Source organism: Amblyomma americanum, chromosome 7 (genome assembly GCF_052857255.1).
Source record: "Amblyomma americanum isolate KBUSLIRL-KWMA chromosome 7, ASM5285725v1, whole genome shotgun sequence".
In the NCBI taxonomy this organism is placed as follows: domain Eukaryota; kingdom Metazoa; phylum Arthropoda; class Arachnida; order Ixodida; family Ixodidae; genus Amblyomma; species Amblyomma americanum.
Genome location: NC_135503.1, coordinates 93951977 through 93975710, shown reverse-complemented (window position 1 = coordinate 93975710; position 23734 = coordinate 93951977). Strand labels below are relative to the sequence as shown.

The following is a 23734-nucleotide window of genomic DNA, read 5'->3' as shown; positions in this document are numbered from 1 at the left end:
TTTCTAATTAGTTGCATAATACATTGTTATTATTCCTTGCGAATGCAGGATATACGTGGTAACTGTTATTACGCAGGCTTGCCTCATGTTTTATTATTTCTCCAATTTCGCATAACAGTTATGCCCCTTGCGTGATGTTTTCTTAGCGATGTGGAGTTCCGTTATTGTGGCACGAATATTTTGTCCTCTGAGCTCCCCTAAAAGGTTCATGTTCAAAATCCACAGGAAAAATGTCTTCCGCGATCCTCTGCGGATATTGTTTGAATGCATTTCCTTTTACTGTTGATTCAGTTGTAACTCCGTGTTCAGGTATGACGCGATAGCGTTCATCGCTTAATGTCCATATCGGCGAAACTGTTCAATCCCATCTTTAAGTACAAAGATCTCGGGGGGAGTCCTCATACCACTCCTGGTGCAATGGTGCAGCGGTTACGCGATGCATTCTTTACCCGCCAGGTTGCTTTACAGACCCAGGTCGCTGTTCGCTAGAAACCCTTCGCCACCAATTTTTAATTTAACAGCCACTTCCCAAGCTGGGCAGGTTGGGGTGACGTTTAACTAGGTTCAAGCAGAGTCATGCGTGGCGTGTTTCTGCGGCCGACATTTCCGCCTGCGCAGAACCTTCCAATGCCAACGCATTGATATTCGTAGGAATCACAGCTGTCGACATTACTTTTTTCTCCTGTGTAAGCACACACATTTAGGACTAGTATTATGGACGATAGATCTTTTTGGTTTATCGCATCTCTTTATTTACGCGGAGGGAAAAATAGGATATGTTTCTTTATGCTTGCCAAATTTTTTCTCTACTTATTTGATTTTCTTCTCTAACAGTCTGTCCTTACTAGAGCGTGCTTGAATCCTGAAGAACGTCGAGCAATGCCGGACGCGAGTTCCCAGTATGGATTGAAATGAGATGTCTTCATGCATTTCTAGGAAGGAATAGACGGCTTTACTGCGCAAATGACGGGTTGATGAACAACCCATAGCGGTACAGATAGTAGTATGAAAGGGGTGGTGTTTAGCTGTCAAATCAGTTTCATATGTAATGAAGGATCCAGACAAGGCTGAAGGTAGGCAGCGTGCACTGCAAATTTCCGTTACTGGCTTGAGCAAGCGTTGAACCACGTGCAGTGAAGCGGGAACAGTCATGGCTGAAAATCAGCGGCTGGTACGCAAGAGAGAGTTGCGCCTTTAAATCATGGAAGTTGTTCCGCCCGAAAAACTATCAAGCATTTTAACTATACTACCCCTACATAACTAATATCGACAGGTACTTTCAGCAGTTATACTAATGTATGATTAGGCTGAGTGTATGAGCCCCAGTTAGCCCCCACTCTAGCTATTTTGTATCTAAAATACCTTTTACAGATTTACTTTACGCATTAAATATATTGTTTCTTGGTAAAAAACGGAGGGAATATTGATTGTGTTGGTGCATTCTACACCAAGTCTGAAAATCCCACTGGCTCCTCTACGCTGTCCTTGCGTTACACCCTGCAGCTTTAACCGGACTTCTGTGTGCCACAACCGGGGTCCAGTGCAGAGTTGGCAGGTGCGCGGCGGCGTCATATGCGCAGCAGCCGCCTGGACGAGCAGACGGTGTCGGCGATCCTGTGCGGCGGCCGCATGTGAGGGTTGCTGCTGGGCGTGTGGACGGCGCACAGGCGGATGAATAGCGCCGTCACAGCGCTCCACGCGGCCACCGCAGTCAGGGTCACGTACCAGTAGCGCTGCACATTGCGAATGCATATAGTTAGGTGCCCGGCTTTGCCCGCCTCCGACTACACTGGGGGCCTACCATGAACATCATAAACTCCTCCTCCATCTACTACACAGCAAAAGCATGGTTATGCGGCTCTTAACGTCAGTGAGATTTTCTGTGCCCTCTACACCACAGATGCATTGTAATTAGCGATAATAAAAAGGCCGATGGTGGGAACCTCATGCAAATGAGGACTGCACTTTGGTACCCAGACCTAAGGAACAGTAAAAAAAAATTGACGAGGAAGTAAAAAGAGCGATTAAGTATACACATAACCAGAGCGAGAACTCTTATTATGCTTTCAGAGCACCACACAACACTTTTTAAAGGTTGGATCCTATAGAGACTGTTAATATGGAACATCATGGCTACAGTGTTTTTAGCAAATATTATATTGGTAATGAAGGGCTAGTGAAGAAGGTGGCCGTACAATGGCAGATCTTAAGTACCGCGTGCGCACACCGACCGCTCAACTACAGTTAAGGCGATGCTCACCACGAGCGCGTTTCGCAGTCCCCTTCCGCCGAAGACGAGCCAGTGTAGGCGGGCCAGCGGTCCCTCGGCATCGACCAGGCGGCAGCGCTGGAAAGCGTCGCAGTATCCACGCATGTCGTCGCACGGCGCCCCGGGCTCCATCTTCTTGTTGCAGAAGTCCTTCATGCGCTCGAAGTGGCAGGCTTCCATGCACTGGCTGCCCGGAGCTGCACACCGAGAAACACAAAGTTTGTGGCCTACATGGCACAACGCACAGACAGCAATAAAGCGCGAGGAACTCTAGCCATGGATTCAACTGATTGGTCTGTACAGTAGAAAAGACTTGTGCATGCCTTCCACTGTTTTTATAGTTTAAATTAAGTTTTCTGCATTCAGTGCAGCCATCAGTGCAACACGCCTTTCATCAGTTCTACGGAATATTCTTCGTTGCGATAAAAATAATTATGCTTTTCTCAGATGTTCGCGTGCGTTTTAATTATGTTATCTGATGGAGCCCTTTTAACATAGCCCTTAACTTAGCTTTTAACATAGTATAGCCCCTTTGAACACAGATTTTTGATATTGCGCGGGTAATTCTGGACAGTCATGGGGGCCGATGGTGAAGTCTTCTTTCGCTGGGTTCTGAACTGTTTTACTCGAACATATAATAAAGCAACTCTTAGATTGAAGTGCGAAATTTTTCTGTGTGCCGGGCCTGCTGGTACTTCCCTCATTCTCTGAAGACGTAGACAATATGCCTGTTTTCTGATCAGGAATATACTGGGTTTTTGCTTGTAAACATTTGAAACGTTTAACGCGTTAGATATTCTTCTCAGACCTGAACCAAAGTATGGATTGTGAGCGTGATTCCAAAACCACTTCTCACGGCTCAGCGTTGGCAGAAATGCACAAAAGGCACTTGCCCCTGTTGGCGTAATAGTTCTTCCTTCAGGGCTTTTCTCCCTGCTCTCTGCATCGGGCCTCTAGAAGCGCAGAAATGTGCAGCAACATTTCATGACTCGTAAGGAATGAAATACATACACGACATAACGCTTATTTGGATCCAAATCACAAATATTGCAAGTAAGTTTTTGCTAAACATGACAAACTTGAGCAGTATGTGGCTGGTGGGAGCAGAAATCCGCTCCCATCGCTCTCATAAAAACAATGTATTGTACTGTGTTGTAATTACAAATATCGCAAATATTCTCACGGTAAAGCAGAAGGAACTTGAGTGGTATTTGGGCGATAGGAGCAGAAATCTGCTCCTATTGCTCCCACAATTGCAATACAATGCATTGTATTGTAATAACAAGTACTGCAAATAATGAAATCGTAAAGCGCGAGAAACTTGAGCGTGACGTGGCCGTTGGGAGAAGAAATCTCGTTCAGACAAATCAACCCAAATAGAAGGTACCTATGAGCGCCCTCATTGTTACAGAGAACTTGAGAAGCTAAGTAGGAGTACAGTGAGCACACCCTTATCTCTAATTGCACTTAGGCCGAAGATATAATTCGTTTCTTTAAAATGTCGCAAAAAAACGTTTTCTAATGTACGCGGGGTTTGCCGAGTAGGGCTAAACAGGGAAACATTTGCGAAAAGTTTCAGAGAGCTTCTGTCATCTAAATAAGAACAAAAATGCACCAGGAGTCTGAAAAATAATTTGATATGTTGTCGTGTTCAGGACGAGCTTCCTGAATTACGCAGTTGAAATGAATAGCCCCTAAACAAGTGGCTTTTTATTGAAAGAATAGGCATTATTATGAAAGATGTCCTGCTAGTCCAAAGTGATATAGACCCTTGCAGCGCGGTCATTAGCGGGGAGAGGAGTGGTAGTTTAAACATTTATAAGAACAATGTTGAGATCGCTGAATTCGGGCCTGGGAAGAATTCCTAGAAGACCACCGTGAAGGCGGATGAGTCATCGGGATGAAACGCTGCGGCGAGGACTGGCGTTCGCGGCAGAAGCGGTGGTGACAGCGGAATCGTGAAATGGTCGAATCTGCTATCGAGTTGCCGGACTGAGTGGTGCTATTGACAGGTCACGCGGGGGATGTTAATTGAAAGATGGCTGCAACCTCGACAGAGGTTCCACGCTTCGGACAACAGGCGGGGGAGACAAGGTCGTTCATTCACCTGCTGGGAGACGGCTCTACATTCCTTTTCCAGAGTGGCACCGAACCCGTCAGAATGGTGAAGTCGACACGACAATGTTCGGTCTGGCTTTTCTCCTTCCCACCGGCTGGGAATCTTAGTGCCATTCTTTTCTCACGAAGGCGCGTACCTCACCGCAGTGGTGACTTCGACGCGACAGTGTTGGAGGACTGTCTTTCCCCATTCCATTGACCAAGCTGCGACAGAGCATCAGCACCGCCTCCTGGCGAGGGAGGTACCACCAGTGTCTAGAACTACTCACTTGATTGGACATCGTTCTCCGACCTTTACCCTCCAGTCAGGGATCTGAGGAACGCGAAGGATTCCTTAGATGCATCCCCAAGTTTTGACAGGGTAGGAGTGACATTTTCTTCCTGGTTTTCTGGACCACCTTGAATTTCAATATTCATGTTTTGAGGATGTTGCTGAGTTTGAACAAGTCGCATCTCAAGGTCCTGAGATCTTTGTTCCAAAGCAGTACATCTGGAACTGTGATCCTTTTCTGCGCTTGTTAGCTTTGAGTGTTCTGTTATTTTAAACTCAGGATTTTGTATTTAATTCCCCCATGTCTTTGTATGCATACTCAATGTTCTTTGTCATCTCCGTTATCTCCTTTTTACCTGCCAGATTTCATACCCCAATCTGCGTTCGCTAAATTAAAGTAGCGTCTTCAGTTCTCTTTCAAATTATTTCGTAATCTTCTAATCTCATTACGAAGTTCTTCTTCAATCTCGCAGTATCCTTAGCCGTTCTACCAAACAAAAAGTAGCACAACTGAACTTATCAAATAGGTTACTTAAGTTCGGAGAAGGGCAGAAATACGCAGTACGAGTGGTATGCACGATAGCGGAAGAAAAAGTAATATCCGAGAGACACATGAGGCCCGCAGAAGACATCAAGGGTTAGTGTGCGTGCCAAGGCACATTCCGTGTCTTCTAAAAAAACAGCAAGAACTGCCTCAGCGACGCTTGTATTGCAGCGTATAAATCGAAATAAAGATTTGTCCCTCACAAATGAAGGTGCTTTACGGTGTGCTTAGTTTGGCCATATTACGTGTCCATTTGTGTCTGGCTTCTCTGCACAACGCAGGAATTATAGTCCGCATACCTTCCTGGAGGAAACGAGTTGTGACTAAAGCTTTATTAAGATAATGTGCGTTTTCCCATTATAAACATGGTTCTTGCGCTGCAGTTATGCGTCACGCAACAAAAAGTAATTTTCCAGTCCACCATCGCCGCATACAATGCGGACTTCGTACTGGCGATGGTGAAGTGCAGCTTCAGGAGCCAAGACGACCGACAAACGGTCCGTCGTGTTATCTCATCTTCCTCGCCCTAAGTATTACGGCGCCAGTGCCCCTTGGCAAATATAGTTAACGAGCGGTGATATTCCCTCCAAATTATATCCTACGTTTCAGCTGACATCGCACCGTCTTTGCTATACCCGCCACTTCGATGTGGACTGCTTTTGTGCCAGAGCTGCAGTAGAGAGAGCAGAGGAGAGGAGAGTGGCGCACCGTCTTCCTTGCAGGCGATGAGGCACATCTCGTCGGCCGTGCGGTAAGTCCCCGTGAGGTGGCACTCGACGAGGTCGTACAGGCGGCAAACCGAGAGCACGCACTCCCCGGCCTCGCACGCCTGGCTGCCGCGGTTGCAGAGCACGCCGTCCTGCTTTACGGCCGACGCGGGGCACACGCCGTTCAGTCCGCTTAACGGCGGCGCCACGGCCATCACGTCAAGGACAAGCACACGAGTCGCGCAAGAACCCGCCCAACGTATTTCCCTAGTTTTACAGTGAAGAAGATATCGAGGTCTTAAACACCGTTTAAATACTGAAATTAATATTTGAAACCTTGACACCATCGGAGCTGGTGTCTCCTGTGAGAAATAATATTTAAATCCGCCTTGTATAGGGTAACAACGTATTGATGTTTCTGAAAAGGTTCGCATTCCATCGTTCCGGCAGTACGTAAAGGGAGCCGGGGTTCACTGAAGCTGCGGAATAGCGGCTGTGGTCTCGGCAGCCTCCATTTCCTTGTGAACGGTCTCAAATGATTGAATGAAAGAGCAGCGCTTTTTGCGAATGGCGAGGCACTATTAGCAGACCTAGAGCCACGCCACAGCTGATTCCAGCAGTTATGAAAACAAAACGTTTTCTAATCACTTGAAAAAGAAGGGCGAGAATAGTTTACAAGAAAATGAAACGGTAACGAACACTGTATTAAGTTCTTTGCAAACACCTATAAAGATTTTCTGATAATTCTTCATTGTTGCCACTCTGCCATACAAAATAACCCAAATCCAAGCATTCAAAAACTCTATCTGTCCTCTATCGCGTACACAGCAGCATGTTTCCACTTCGTACTAAGGGGCACAAGTGTGTTAAAGTTCATCATGCATGCCTCATCTTTTCCCTCAGCTACCCTTTTAGGCTTTACAATTCTTAACAACAAGGTGTTCCGTACTGAGGGGCGCACGGGTAATGGCACGCTCGATCTTGGACACGTGAGCCCAGGAAAAAAAGTGATCGGCGCTTGAGCAGCTTTAAACGAGTCACAAGTCACAAGGAGCCACTAGTCAGCTCAGACGCGGCGCGTTGAGAAGTACATCGAACGTATTCCGAAGCCGCTTACAGCGCGCAGCTTCGACTTGCAACGCGCAATGAACAGCGTGTTCCTAGTTTATACTGTCATGACGGTGACACACAACGGCCAACAGGACTCCACAGCTGTAGTTCGTGGGAACGTTCAAACCCGGAAGAAGCTGGGGCCCGAGAAAAGCTCATGTTCTTTATGTGACGTACAAGTAGGCTTAAGTGACTGCGCCTAGCCGAAACACTCAACTTTATAGCTCCGAAGAGCGTGGAAGCATTGTTTGTCCGCTTTCCGTCATCCTTGTGTCGGCAGCTAAAGTTATCAGCTCATTAGAGAGGGTGTAAACTTATCTTGTGGCATTAGTTTTCCCCCGTTGTCCCTCCATTACAGACCGAAAAGTTAGACAGAAGTAGTACACAGTTTCGCTGTTGCAAGGATACGTGCAATACGCTTCAAACCGGCAGTCGTCGTCCGGCCGGCAGATCCGGGATGTATTGTGGAACTGGCAGGTCTCGGTGCAACAGGCGCTGTTGGAAGGGCTGTGAAACAGCGCGAAACCGTCAAAATGGAAAACGCGCCAATTCTCAGCAGCAAATATTGCTACAAACGCAAAAGAAGAGCTCCAGGGCTGACAAAACGCGAGTAATGAGCGTGTTCTGTTCACAACAGTACGTCTTGAGTGAGTTTATGGGACCGAACAAGGTTTTCCAGTAATCCTAACGCTGCCGCTTTGCCCTTTATCTGCCACAGTTATGCACCCATAAATGTTTACAGAAATCCTAGATATACCACATGGGACCGCAGCGGTGGCCAAGTGGTTGAGCATCCGCTTCGCATGCGGGAGGTGCGTGGCTTGATCCCCAGTGCCGCCGGGTACCCACCGGTGATACAATGGGTACAAGCTTTCCCCTGGTCTGGTGCTCGGCCAATTTATGGTGAAATGCTTGGGAAATGGGTCTTTGACCCCACCTTGAGAAGTCTAAAATACCTTTGACATGGCGCTCTTTGGCCATAGGTGCCCTTGCGCCATAAAAACCCATAATCTTCATCTATACCACATGGGCAACAATACTCGCGGCGCGCTTCAAACCCGGTGTAATAGGTTTAATTGCAGAAAAAGGAATATTTATAAGGTAATATATCTTCCGCGTGATCTACAATCATGTATTCAATCACATTTGCCATTACTTCTTACAGTGGTGGTGATCCCGTCATCAAGGAACTGTGATTTCCCGAGCCTACACTGGTTGAATCCTACGGATACTATTTGTATCATGTGCCTATCCTTTCATGACGCCACACAGAACACTCCGGAGCGCCTCACAACAAAGATGTCAGTTACTGAGGCACCACTAAATATTGGTCACGCATAGCGCAACAGCATAAGAACTGATGAAATTCCTACTGCGCAGTGAAAACACTATAGAAAGGATGCGCGGCCTCGCGCGGCATTTGCGTTTGTTAAACTTGCGATTTTAAGATTTTCATATAATCATCAAGAATGATGGAGAAAGTATTGCATGAAGTGGGATAGGCGACGGACAATTAGGATCGCGAATATCTGGTGCACCAGTCCTAGACCCATATATGCATTAAGAAACAGTTTGCACGTGGTAGCCCCGTGGTGGCCTCAAGCTTTCTTCGTGTGGATGCACCTGCACTTGGCGTTCGGTCGCAGAGTGCACCCTTTGCGGTTGAGCTTGCCGTGTTCACGTGGATAGCAGCAGGTGTCGCGGCACTCGTGCCAGTCGTAGCCGCAGTCGCATTCCTCGTTCTCCTCTCGGATCGAGTTGCCGCAGAAGGGACCGCGCATCTCTGCACAGACACGGAGTGATGCGCAACGGTTCCAGAAACTCGCGCAGGAACCCAGGCGAGTATCACGTCCTTATCACATCAGCAATCTTGACTGCCTAATTTGAAGAAGCATTGCGCATGACACCGACAAGGAAATTCATATAACTAATGGTGAGTTTTTGCCAAGTGGTCTACTGCTGTCTAGTGCCTTGAACAGTATTCCTTAAAGGGCTTTGCATCACCTCGTTCGCAATGCGGGAGTGTGAGCATGCATTTAGTGGTGCAGCAGTCTAAATGACACAGGATCAGAATTGTTGATGAAATACCTTGACATTCTTATTTTCTTAATCAACTGGTGATGAGCAAGAGAGAGAGACTGAAAGGAATGTATACTCTGACAATAATAATAATTCGATGTTTATTTCCAGGACTTCACCGTAAGAGCGACAAGAGGTGACTGGAGAAAAAACCTGCCTATATTGGAGCTTGACAGCGCGCGAGCCACCTTTAATCCCTGCTATTGTGGCTTCTGAATTCTGTACTAACTTCGGTATCTGTAGTTGCTGCGCAAGCAATTTATAGAAGCTATATAACTCTATTTAGGAAAAAATTGGGCTCTCCGCTTGCCTCAGTGTATGAGAGAGATCGGGGCTCATCGAACGGTAGTGTCGGTGCATGAACTAGAGCGGTTTCTATTTACCAACGAAGTCACTTGCAGACAGCAAAGCTGGTGTATTTGCTCACTCCTGTTCCGAAGAGCCGAATACGATAGAAGCAGGGACACAATATCCGGCCTTGGCAACAAATGGCACACCGAAGCAGGGCATCGAAGCCCGAGTGGCGGTGGCAGATGTGTGCGACTAGAAAATGCGCGGAGTCCTCGAGCAACTGGCTAAAATTTTGGGGGCGGGGGGAGCACGCTCAAAACTGTTTCTGCGGGTGATTTCGAGGCTGCTCCTGGAACTGCAGCTTTTCTTTTTTGATAAAAAAAATAACAAACTTTGCAAAAGAGCAGACCACCTAAATCTTTCTTTAATACCCTGTATTTGATCCACGGATTTTTGTCTGGCGAGGCAGCAATGTGCGATGGGCTTTGAGGCAGGTAGTAATTGCATAGTCCGGATTTATTTGCACCACCGTGTGTGTCCTTAGCCAAACGCTGCCTAGAAGTGGAGTGGAGTACTTGTTCCCGAGGATTTCACCAGATGCAGTCATCTCGAAATAAACACGTCATTCACAAGTTTGTTTACAGCGTCTTGTACAACGCACTTGCGGTACCCGCCGCTCAAGGAGAGCTCGCAAGCCGCAGTGAGAAAAACGAAGGATATAAGAAACATAATGCAGGTGAAGTGAACGGCACGCTTCACAAGATGTGGACGGCGCTGTTGCAACACGAAAGATGGCTTGGAGCATAGGGTACGATAACAGAAGCAGGCGGACATTGCTAAGCTGAGTAGTCAGAGTGCGCTGACGTGGCGTATGATGTCACTGGCAGGCGCCACCCTGCGTTATCCGAACTCTGCGGCGTCACGAGCGACAGCACAGTGACATGATGCAGGCTGTACTAGAGAAGAATACAAATAATAATGAAGGAACAAAAATATTCAGCATTGTACACCTATTTGCTCAATTCTCTCATTACACATAAAGTAGGTGAGTCCGAAGGAAGGACTCCCCACTGCACTATTGTACCGCGGGTAATCTTGATCTTTTGTTTCCTTTTACGGTTAGTAGGTTCCCGACGTTATCACAAGCTTGTTTGCTACGTGGTAAGGCTTACGCCGACCGACGGATTATGAAACGGAGAGCTCACCCTGCAAGCAGTTGACGCGGCTTCCCTGGTTGGTAAACATTTGCGCTAGGATGGCTGAAATTGCGCGGACGCTGCAGATGGAAAAACGGCGGTTGTTGGGCATCGTGCCGTGCGAAGCGCTGGCGAACATTAAGAAGTTGCCTGCGCTGTCAGCCGGCACGCACTCGGGAGGGTCGTGCTGGGAGAGGGAGAAGATAATGACGTCAAGAAAACAGAAATGTAGCACCAAAATTAGAGTGCGTCGCATTTAACAGTTAGTTTAGTAGTAAGTATGAACAACAATGTGAAAGCTTTTTTTAGCTAACTGGCACATGGTGTGCAAGATTTAACATCCCTTAGCTGTACGTGGGCTTTGGGAGATGCCGTTCTGGAGCGCTCTGTAATATTTCGCCTACCTGGAGTCCCTTAACGTGCACGGACGTGGCACAGCACTCGGCTGTTTTTGCATTTTGCCTAAATGTAAATGCTGCCGACATGGCCTGGATTCGATCTCGCGACCTTGGGCTTAACCGCAGAACGCCGCAGCTCTGAGCCACCACAGATAGTAAAACGCAGTTCACAATATCAACATTTAAACCGGTGCCACCATAAAGGTAACGGTAAGTTATATTTCACGGTGACATGAAGTGTTAGCATCAGTGCTACCGCTATTTGTTGAATTATAAGAGTTAGTGTGGTCGAGAGAGAGTGTGCACAATTTGAATCACCCAAACCACCACGTAACAAGAAAAAATGTTAACACACGACACTACAAGCATAATCAGAGAGTTACACTGCGGCTACGTACCTGGGACCCAAAGTTGTGTCCCAGCTCGTGGGCAAAGGTCACCTCGGATACGGGTAGGGGCACGCGCGAGTTCTTGTTATTGAAGGTGACGACTCCAGTGTTGAGGCTGACAGGGCCCGCGTACTCGGACACCTGAAGGCCCACGTCCGACTGAAACTTCTCGCAGATTCCGCCCGCGTGGCCTGGAACCGAAAAGGGGGGGGGGGGGGGGGGTGCTAAATGTGCGTCGAGCGCCAAACGGCGCAGCCCTGTTGCCTGCGCTTCCGAAACGTTTCGGTGACTATTCCCATAACTGCATGTTTTCTCTATGGCCGATACAGAACACATACAGACCATACGGAGTATCTATGGACTGCGCTGGCAATGCATCCAAAATAATTCCGACCGGACACTCTGTGATTAATTTCAGATCGTATGGACATCATGTGAAATCTGGGTGGAAAGAATATGGAAACCAATAAAAAAATACACGAAGGGCATATGAATTTTCATTTTCTTCTTATCGCATACAGAGTTGATATACCCAGAATTCCTTATTGCCGCTATTACGGATAAGGCAGTTAGGTACTCTTTTCGAGCGTAGTACTCGGTGCTCGAAGTCAAAATGCTACCAGCAAAAATTTTGTGCAGCAGACTTATATTTCTTGTTGATGCGTGCATAACACGAAAACCATAACATATCTTTACCTGAGGAGTTTTTTTTTTTTAATGAGCCAAATCCAGAACCATAAAGTAAGTCGAATTAAAATGTAATAGCAAGCAAACACAAAAATATTTCCTTCGGAAAAAACACTAATAACGCACGCGGGCCCGCAACGCTTTGAGAGCCTACACGTAAATCCAATTTCAAGTAAAAAATGACCCAGAACAAACATATTTACAAATAAAAACGACATATCCACAGCTGAACCATTTTTTTATCAGCTTGAGCCTAAATGCTCAGAATTGTTACTGCGTGGTTTAATTTGTTTCCTTTCAGAGCTACATTATGATTCACTGCGTCGCGTATGAAGACATCAGCGAAAGATACGAACTCAGAAGACGACAGTGAAGAAGGGATCATAAGCTAAGTGGTCGAGGAAGCAAGGATGCATCTCTGCAGCGTTGAACCTTATAGCTCAGCTCCTTGGTATTCGCCTCTCAAATTCCATATTACTCGCCCAATTTTAACACAGACAGAACATTACTGGAGTAGTAATTATTGAGTCGTTTTGTGTCCTGTCTCCTTGTACAATTTTGCTAAAAATATTAAATTGAGGACAGTTTAGAGGAGTATATCGAATTTTATACCTCATGCATTATAACCAGTTGGCTTTTCTGTTGCTGAACGGGGAACGTAAGAAAAAAATGCGGTCACCCCTGCGCTTGTGACATTTGCTTTCTGTTCACATTTGCTTGCCTGTGTTGATGAAGCACCGCAGTTCCTCCGATTGCACACAATGAATGTTCATTGTCTATTTCTGCTAAAATGTGTGTAATTATTTTATGCCATATTTTCGGAAACAGAACTTGAAAGAATACTCTAGAGTGAAAGTTTTCAAATAAAATTAAGCCAGCGCCAGAGAATGACAACAAAACTATCTAAATCCAATGTTTGCAGCAGTTGTTCAAATTACTTGCATAGTTTTTCAGTACACGGCGGTGATGAGTTGCTGTAACTTACATGAAAAGCATAACCTGCTCCTGAGCAATGGGGTTGCTCTTTAGGTGGATTTGGCTGATTAAGAATATATATATATATATATATATATATATATATATATATATATATATATATATATATATATATATATATATATATATATATATATATATATATATATATATGCCCCTCACTTATCGCGCGTAATGCTCTCCTGCCGCCAACAAACGAAGCGACAGTAGGGTTTCCACGTGCTCTGCACTCTAAAATCAGACAGGTTAGTCAATTTTAGAAGCGTGGATATAAGCTTGTGACTGTTGTGTAACAGGCGAAGAGAGCGAAAGACCGGTTTATCTACGGAAGGAACATGATTAATCGTGCAGATTTCATGACAGCACGCATGAGCACTCGACTGCAAGGAACGCAATATTCTAGACGAATGTATACTTTTCGAATAAGACTGACACCTCCTCCTTGTTAAAAGCCCCCCCCCCCCTACCCTTCCTTCTCATCCTTTCTCTCTCTCTATTACAAATACACAGATATGAATGTTGTTTTCACATCAGTGGTACCAAATTGTGATACACTGAATAGTGCAACCGTAATTTTACAGCACAAATTTAGTGCTCTTGAACACATTTTGTAGATTCGTTGTCAATGTACACCTGAACTAAACGTCTACTTTAGTCAACAAAATATGAGGAAAAATTTGTCTTAAGTCTATAAGAAAATTACCTGCATACCTGCGCCGTGCTTGAACATGAAATATAAGGTTCCATCATTCAGGCCACAAATGGTAGAAAGAAAACGTGACCCCGCGATTATTGGGCACACCATCATTCGCTTCCTTTTAGTACATGTTTAATGTCACACTAACCTGCATACGTATAGTCAGATCCTGGAAATGTGCTTTATCGCGAGGCACGCAGTTAAGCAGGCACTGAATTCTTATACATTTATACTAAGTGCGTGCTCATGAGGTTACACGAGGCACAGCTGCCACTTATAAGCGATTGAAAATGGCGAGATCGTTATGTGTGATTTACCGATTAAGACACCTTTTACCAATGCAGGTTAGAAAACAAATATATTTTGCTTTGGTGCACTCTCATCTAGTAGATTGCAATCTAGTATGGGGTACCTGCAATAAAACTGATTCACATAAATTATTTGCCCTCCAGAAAAGAGCCTTACGTGTCTTATGTATAAATCCAACGAATGAAACAAACCTCTTCAAAACTTTTCATGCACGCAGTTTCCTTGACTGTTACAACTTTAGCTTAGCGATTCACATGTTTTATAAAATTAAGGAGGATTTCACTTCTTTCCAGAATATGTACTTTTCTAGAAACATTAAATATGAATTGCGCGTGGTTTCCCTATCTGCTACAAGATCCAGAACGAATTATGGAACACAAAGTGAAACTAACCAAATTGCAGCCTTATGTAATGCGCTCCCACCTTTAGTGACAATGGCTCAAGAAGCTACGAGCTCTATTGCCTTTAAGAAAAAAATTGAAGTTGCTCTTTCCTGTTTTGTAATTTTGCGATTACTTGAGTCTTGTTGGTACTGATTCTTTTTTTGTTGTCTGTATATTTATACTCCAGCGCCTGTTATCAAATTTTCTAATTATTTTCGTTTTTTTAGTTATTATCTGTGTTGCATTTATGATTAGACAGTTCGGGCGTAACGATGTCATGTTTTTGTTTTTTTAACATTATAGTAATGTTTTTCTCTCTTGTCTCGTGATCAGGTTTGATACCCTTAGGTGTGCTGTTCTTTTCTTGAAAATGATTGTTTTTTTGTAAACATGATTTGCCGTCTAGTCACCAGTGTCCAGATGTGTAAGCCGGGGTGTAGGCCTCGTCAGGAGGCACGCTCTGTCTGCCTCATTTTGCCTCTTTCCGGGGTCATATTGTAATATGGCCGAATAAACTTTCAAACTTTCAAACTTTGAAACTTTCATCCCTCTCGTCTTCTACAGTCATAAGCCGCTCGTGTGGTGACGTCACGTACCATTGAGCTCGGCGACGTACGCAAGGCCCAGTATGCCACCGGGAAAAGCCGATTCGTCCACAAGTACGAGACGCAGAAGTTGTCATGGTTGCGCTTGGAGTGCTCGACTAGCGTGTGTGAAGCATCCAGCGTGTCGCTGCAGTATGGGTTCGAATGGCGCTTCGCCCCCTCGCACGAGCTCGAGTCGTTGATCTGTCAAGAGGAGCGCGAGGGACATCAGTGCATGCGGCCACGCCACGCTTTGGTGAAAACATGTGTGGCGGTACAAAACGGTTCAAAAGATCTTTCGCATCATTGCACTCCTACCATTCTTTGACCGGCTCTGGCAAGTGAAAGGTTGAAATTAAAAAAAAAGATATTGAAGAAGCCGGCGTATATGGGCAGATTAATGGATATAAAAATAGAAACCAGGGATTGCCACCGCTGACTTTTTAAGCGATTACGCTATAATGGCGTCAAGGGACATCTGGGGTTGCATATAAAACATTAGCAGCCATTGTGTGCCCGAATGTCAGGGTGACTTGGTATACCTCTCCACAAGGCACTTTCTTACCACCAGGAAGGCAAAATCGAAAATTTACAAGGACAGAAAATCTTATTATGTGTCGGCAGTACGACAGTATTAGCGCCTGTTGATGCCTTACCCTTAAGTGGCGTCACTTCCTGTCCAGTGACGCCATGTCGTGTGTGGTGACGTCACTTCTCTGCCTCCAATCAGCTAGTGCGAATGTTTCAATCTGGTGATGTCACTTCACTGTAGCTAATTAGAGAATTAATCTTCCGACGACGCATATTGTTCCAGATGATGCTTTTAATGCGATAACAGTAAAAAAACAAGCTAGGGAAATGGCAAGAAGCAAATACACGCCACTCCGCGTCACCATTAACGCAATGAGTTTTGATTTCAGTGCCGAGAAAAATTATGCTCACACTAAGTATTTAATTTAATTTTGCCGGTCTGCAAGGAAACCAGCTTTCGCGGATGAAAATCTTCATCAAAGTGAAGGAGGACCAAGCTGTCGGATTTAAATTGCGAAAAAAAGCGGCGGAAAAATTGCCAGTTCCTTTCAGCGACCAAAAATGTGAACAAAAATCATTTTTCTTTTTAGTCAAGAAACCTACTCGTGTTAGGAACTCTGTCGTTAGCTCTATCATATTTTTCTATTTATTTATATTGTGCACAATTACTTTCGCAGCACGGACATAGACAATTTCAGTTTGCGGCTTCTTTCATAGAGTTATTGCTATTGGTTTTCTCGTTCCCGTGAAATGTGGCCCTGTGGGACACGCGCCGCTAATTTCCATTTCCGCTTTTGACAGTGCCACACGATTATTCAGAAATGCCACTAGAATCGCAATGAAGAACGTTCAAGCACGAGCAAAAAAAAAGAACCGCACGGGAAGAAAAACTGTGTCGAGCTTCTAGGGTGATGCGTCTGAGAACTGCTGCGAGGCCGTGGTGAAACAAGGTAATGCCTATCGAAAAAATTCGAGGAGACAATTAAGGTCTGTCTTAAGAGTATTGGGCGATAGCCTTAAGGGGTTAATGCCCATATATGCAGAATTGGTCATTGCCTACTTAGCATTCATAGATCCCTGCATTCACAGCAGGTACTGCAGGTGATGACAGGTGCTGCCACCAGTGGCACTTGTGTGACCCAGGCTGCTCTTCCCGAGTAACCCCCGCCACCTTCCGCGGTGTGCAGTTTCCTCATTATCCGGTTGGCAAGTTCTGATGAAGCCACAAGGGTACGTGACCTAGGTGGCACACCGGGCTCCTAGGTTGCTTCTCTGGGGATTTTGTAGCGAGAGCTACACTGCGCCAGCCACTTCGCGATGTCAGCGTGGCTGCGAGCTGAGCTGTGGCACCACCGCTCCGCCAGCTGTGCGCATGGGCGAAGTGACGTCATAGCCCACAGCTGATGCGCGCTCCGCGCGCCTGGCCACTGCGCCGACGGCGGAGCAGACGCCGCCCGCCTCGTCAGTTGTGACCATGCGCGGAGTGACGTCTGAACACGAGGCTGGTGTGCGCACCGCACGCCTACATTAGGCTAGCATTTCGAGCCTGTGGCTTCTCACGTGGCTGGTCACGTGGTGCGGAGCAGCTGCCGGCGGCGCGGCGCGCCGGCGAAATCGAGTGGGGGGAATGGAAAGGGGAGAGGGGAGATAGTGAATCCCCGTCCAGGGAGGAAGATGCAGGAACGCCCAGCGAAACGGAGCGGCCATTCAGCCTGAGCACCTTATCATCATCATCATCATCCACGGAGCGGCGAAAGACTGACTTTGCAATTCGACTGAGCGAGTTCCGCTCGGACAGCTGTTGCTATCGCGTCAATCCAGGTTTAACCAGAGCTAAACCACAGGCAATTTTTTCGTGGATATTTTTCTTGCGGTCTACGACACCGACGCAAAAGACACCGAAGGCGACACCTGGAATTCTGCGACACGAGCTCCTTAACGTTATCGCGCTAAAAAAGCCACTATTGGCCATTTAAAACCGGCCTTCGCCTACAGCGCACCTCACAAACAATTTATCTTGTTTGGCAGAAGATATGTGTGCACCATCAAGAAGAGGGCATAACGCGTACGCTATTTAAACTATTTTATTCAGCATAGCCGAAATTGCGAGGCACTAAAGGATCCAATGTTTTATAGTAGTTGCTGCATACTCAAGGCCCTTGGTTTCTCAAGCTGCGTCAGTTTCTGCGTCTGTACCTGAAGACGCTGCACGATGAACGAGATGTCAGTGATGCCGTTGAAGTTTGTGCCACCGAAGATGTCCGAGACGGAGGCGACATGTGTGGCCACCATGCTCGTGATGGCCGCCTGCACTTTCGTCATCTCGCCGCCCATGTCTGACGCCACCATCTGCAGTGGCGTAGACAGTAATGTTCGCGATGGACACGATTATATGTTTCGCCCAGCTGTTTGCGTCTCTACTGCAATAATTTTATCCAAATAATCCTCACATTTCGAGTTAATATTTTCCACTATATCGCAATGTCGTCTTTTTGGCTTCCTTTTCTTTGCCGTGCTTATTTTATTCGCCCCGCCGTAACAAAGCTCCCTCCCTTACTCCTGCCGCTTAAGAAAGCAAGTAAACTCTTGCATAAAATTACTTTCGCACAGGGCGCACTGTTGAAGTAAACTTGGTGAGCACAGCATTCACATCTCAAAACAAACAGGGCGTCCGAACATACAGACGCTGTCGTCGGTTCAGAAGCCATTACTGGCGTGCAAGAAAGACTTTAGCCGATGTCTATTCGGAAACGTTGGCTTGAAACGCAAAATTTGGGACGATGTTTTGCCGCGTGTGAATTTTTTTTGTCTAAACACGAGTTCAAAGAGAGCATAGAAGAAAGTTCCTTTACTTGTTTGGTTAGCATGGCCGCGAAACAGCTCCGACGTGAGATGCCATGTTGGCGAAGGTAGGGGGCGACAAAGTTGGGGCGCCATATAATTACTTCCCTGCGTGAAAGAAATCTGGCAACTTGCCCGCTACTTACAAGGGTGCCGCAGCAAGTGGACCCTACTCGGTACACCTCACTTCGGGATGGAGAACAGTGGTCTCGAAACAAATTATAGATCTGGATGTTCATACCCTCACACACACAAACCGAGAAACTATCTCACCTTCTTCTTGGGTACAAGCAAAACCTCAGAAAGTCGCTAATATACGAACTATAAAAAGTCTTTATATAGGAACGAAACTTCAGCCAACCAGCATTCGCCACATAGCGCTTAGCGGAACGGGTCACTATGTGCAAGATCGCAGTTATTGCACCTTATATGACGAATCACGACTGGCGTCTTCGACTGGCCACTTTCGAGCGCTCAGAACAGGTGCTACGCGTTCAGCTGGTTGATACCCAGAGATTTTTATACACCAGGTGTTTATGAGAAGCAGGCCCCTAAGTTTTAAAGGGCTTGTCAAGTACGAAGCAGCTTTCTGGGGCATACTAATACCATTGTTGGCGGACGTCAAAAAACAAAATTTAGTGAAACGCTTCAGTAGTTAACATTATTCGCCTGTTTTTAGACGGTATTTGACTGATAGGCACCTGAGTGCAATTAGCGACTTGTAAACGGGTGTTAGTATTAGCCATATGAGTTTTTAAATGTTCGAATACGCGATTACTCTCGCCGCTTTGGCTCGATTAATTCGAGCCATTTCTCCCACCACTCGAAAACCGTGAGCTGGCTCGAAGCACAAAAAGACATCCATCAAATCGCGACGCTCCTTGACCCAAGCTCCACGTGACATTCTCCGCCCCTACGAGTCTGGAGCAGCGATGTGGCGATGAGAGGAGGGCACCAAAGCAAGCGTGTGGCAGAGATCGTCGCGTGGGACGTGCGTCTTGGAGAAACGCGCTTCACTGACATCACAATGCGCCCTCCTGCAGGCGCGCCGTTCGAATGGTGCGAGAAATAGCCCAAATTAGCTGGGTCACAGCGCCGAGGGTGATCGCGTTTTCAAAATTCAGAGAACTCTTATGGCTATTACTAATGGGCAAGAACAGGTCGCTCATCGCAGTCAGGCGCCTATCGGTAATACTTAAAATAAGTCATCGCACAGCACACGGGCGCCTTAGCGTTTTTCCTCCATAAAAACGCAGCCGCCGCGGTCGGGTTCGAACCCGGGAACTCCGACTACTGATCCGGAGTTCCCGGGTTCGAACCCGACCGCGGCGGCTGCGTTTTTATGGAGGAAAAACGCTAAGGCGCCCGTGTGCTGTGCGATGTCAGTGCACGTTAAAGATCCCCAGGTGGTCGAAATTATTCCGGAGCCCTCCACTACGGCACCTCCTTATTCCTTTCTTCTTTCACTCCCTCCCTTATCTCTTCCCTTACGGCGCGGTTCAGGTGTCCAACGACATATGAGACAGATACTGCGCCATTTCCTTTCCTCAAAAATCAATTATTATTATTATTATTATTATTATAAAATAAGTCACCTGTTTTTGACATCAGCCAACACCGGTATTACTTTACCGCTGAAAGACGTTCCTTACCTGATAAACCCTATTTAGAAAAACAAAATTGGTGGCACGTTCCTCTAAAGCACCTGGTATATACGGCTCGTTCTTCTGGGGCGTCTGCCTCAAGCGTGGATCACTCAGAACGACCGGGCGAGACAACTGCACGCAAGCGATGCGCAATTGCGCTGATACCAGATTGCGGGCGGCAAAGAGCCGACTCAGTTTGTGGCAGTATTTTGACATTATTGTACTTAAGCTGCGCTCTAGCTTGAAGGCAGCGACGTTCATATGAACTTTAGTCTCGGAATCGTTCTTCGCGGCGCGTTGCAGCAGCGTTCAGCGCACAAACGTTGATGACTGCACAAGCGCCCTTTGTAAGCGCGGAACAGGCTTAGCAGGAGGCGTGCAGAGCTTTGTATTGTATTTTCGCCTACAATTTGGATCATGCATCTGTTCGCCTCCACTTTTGCGCGGTGCGAATACAGCGGACGTGTCCAATAATGTATGCAGTCCGTTCTGACAGCGCCTCATAAATTACCAGCTTTTTCAGGAAAATGTTTTCAAAAATAGGCATTTAATTTGGGGTAAAACATGGCTTTTGCGGCCAAGCATTACCAGTATTGGTGGACACGAGAAAACGAGTGAGTCATTTTAGTAAACTGGTTACCTTATTTTTTTATAACTAACTTTTTAACTACTAGATTTAGGCGCCTAGTTGGAATCGGGTCTTTGCAGCCGATCTCTAGTAATAGCCATATCAGCTTTTAGAATTTCGAAACGCGATTATACTGGATGCAGTGGCTGGACAAAATATGGCTACATCGTGGTAAAATACATGTGCTTTTGAAAAGCATGCAGCCAAAGCAACCTCTCGAGTGCACGTAACTAGTCAAAAAAGGCATATTTTGTCGAGCTGCAGAGCCAAGGATAATCGCTTTTTCTCAATTATAAAAACTGATATAGCTATAACTAACGGCCGGCCACAAATGTCTCATTGCAACTAGGCGCCCAAACCTAATAGTTAAAAAGTTGCTTATTAAAAATTAGTTAACCAGCTTACTATATAAAACGATCGACCGGTTTTCTACTGTCCGTCAGCACTGGTAAAACTATGCCTCAATAGCCATATTTTCTCCATAAAAAGCCTATTTCTGAAAAAAAACCTTGACGTATTCTCCGAAACACCTGGTATTATCTTGGGTGGTGCCTCCTACGACTCATATTTAGAGCCCATTCGCGATAGTGTCAAAGGCAGCTTAAATTTTTTTTATAAAACAGCTTCATTGGTTCAACTTAGCTTCTTCATGTTTAGTAGCAGGTATTTTTTTGACACCAATGATATCAATATGTCCACTAAATTTCGTGCTCAGCACAAAAGCAAGGATGAACGAAAAATTTTAAGATGTATAGTCAAGGCGGGTAGTTATTCCTTCAGGACCCAGCCGTGAAAATACAGAAGCTGAAAAGACAGCAACTGGGGGCAGCAATTTGTTTCATATTTCATTACGAGTTTGTTTTAACCTTTTCTCTAGTCGCTGATTCCCGCGGGCTTCAGCTGGCAGGCGGCAGTAATAGCTAAGAAACTTACCGAAAAAAAATTGGAGGGGACACTTAAGCTTCGCTTTAATGGTATGACGTGAGAGCTAATGGGTTATTGACAGTATGCAGAACGGGTCTTTCTCTGCTTAACATTCGCAGATCACTTGAAGCCCTAATACCACTCCTGGCGCAGTGGTGCTGCGGTTATGGGATGCGCCACGGCCGTGGCTCATCCCTGGTGCTGCTAGCGGTGGGCCTTATGAGAATAGCGCGAGCAATAATTAATTTAACCGCCACCTTCCAAAATGCCCAGTTTGCTCAGAATCCGGTTCGCAGGTTGCGATGAAGCCACACCGGCTTTTCTTCGACATGGGCTCCTTAATGATATCGCGTTAAAATTATACTCGCGACGCACAGTGCAGAGAGAATTGCAGTTTCTCGCTCGCACAATGCAGTGGAAGCCCATAGCGCCCTCTGTTTTGTCCCCGGTAATCCCTTTTTGAACACACCAAGTTCGTGGTGCCCTTCGTCAAACGGCATTATACCTTTCGTTCAGATAGTCGCACTACGCTGAATCATAGAGACGATACCGAACCGTTTCAAGGTGAGAAGGCAGCCAGCAATGCCTGTTCCGAATTAAAGACAAGGACAAACACATCCTGGCACAGTGATGCTGACACTGTGTTTGTAGCTGATCACGTGTCCAGGCTGGTACTTTTTGTCGTAGTTCGATGATGGAACTGTCATGCGTTCTTCGCGAAAAAAACAAACTAGCTTTTTGGTAGCCAGCTAGTGTATAGACATGGAAAAAGAGAGCTTGGGGTAAAAAAGATGCGCAGGATGCAAGTGGCCGCAGATGTAGCGGGCGAATTACATGGCGAAATAAGAGACTGCGCGCTGAAAGATTTTTGAGCAGTCAAGTTTTTTCTCCATTATGTTCGTGACAGGCATCCATCGTATTGTTTTTATATAGTTTTCCTCTTATCGTATCAGATCCAAGAGTGACTTATCTTTAGTAAAGAAATAACCGCAAAATGTACCTTTTTTGAGAAAATTGGTTGTTACTTTGATCATACAATGACTTTACCATCTCGCCTCTACTTCTGCAACGCGTGACAGTCATAGTGCTTTATGACAATTAACCGTTAGCCAATCAATGCTAGTTTTACTGGGTCGATTATGTTTTAACCTTATTTTGCCTTGGACATTCTTTCCAACAGCTTTGTATAACAAGACCTGAGCGGCATTTTGGAATCCCTCACCTCGTAGAAAGTGTGGTCGATATCGATTTCCATATTGCACACTCGCTGCACGTTCTTCGGCTGCACATCTTCTCCTGGGTCTCCGGCACCGGCACGACGATGTGGCAGCTCGCCGGGAGAGGGTGACGCACTCCAATGCGCAGCGTCGCTCGCGTTGGTAATGCCTGCCTCCAGCGCCTCGGCATCCATCAGGGAGCGCCGCTGGCGCGTGCGCTTCCAGGGCTGGATGAGTTTCGGTAGGGGATGCTTAAGCGCAAATAAGTAACTTATTTTCTTTGTGACACTTTAAATAATACCGCTCAGACGAAATTTAACCGGAGCCCACGACAGTGGAGTTTGTCCGAGGCCTTCTCTCCGGAGGTTCAGAAACTTGGAGTTAAATTACCCACTGTTTATTTCCAGACCTGAACTTCCACCAATTGGCAAGCGTTGCCACCCTTTGTAACCGAAAGAGATGGAGAAAGGGAATCAAATTGCGCACAAACACGCATGGAGCCCGAGCCTATTGTATTCTTACTGAAAATCGGTACAAAACCTTCCAAGACGCTAACAGCTGCAGCCGTGTGGTCACGGAACTTTGCAGAACCGCTTCGAGACAGACACCTGCATTAAGAGCGACAACACTCCACGTGACCAGCAAAGCGGCTCTGGGCTACGGAGGCACACAGAGTTTAAGGATAATATTTGGAAATAAAGAGTGATAATGCTATTTTTTGAAATGCCTTTTTGCTTTAGCGGCGACACGCGAGACACACATACACGCAAAGCTGGACAGTGGCAGCTGCATTCGTGCCATGCTGGCACTCGTGCTCCTGGAGTCCGACAGTGTAAGAAAGTGTAACGCAAGGACATAATTCCCCAAGATTCTCATTGGCGATGTATTCATCATGAAGGTCAGTGGCTGGGATTTTTAT

General features: G+C 46.2%; 1 pseudogene across 1 annotated transcript; it reads right to left on the bottom strand.

Annotated features, from left to right (window-relative positions):
* Nucleotides 1-905: 905 nt before the first annotated feature.
* On the bottom strand, nt 906-23026 carry LOC144097342 (disintegrin and metalloproteinase domain-containing protein 10-like; annotated as a pseudogene). The gene is made up of 10 exons (XR_013306984.1): nt 22821-23026; nt 17756-17908; nt 15041-15232; nt 11382-11563; nt 10595-10772; nt 8643-8802; nt 7428-7526; nt 5911-6101; nt 2261-2466; nt 906-1733 (listed from the first exon to the last, which is right to left on the bottom strand). The product of XR_013306984.1 is annotated as a disintegrin and metalloproteinase domain-containing protein 10-like (transcript).
* Nucleotides 23027-23734: the final 708 nt, after the last annotated feature.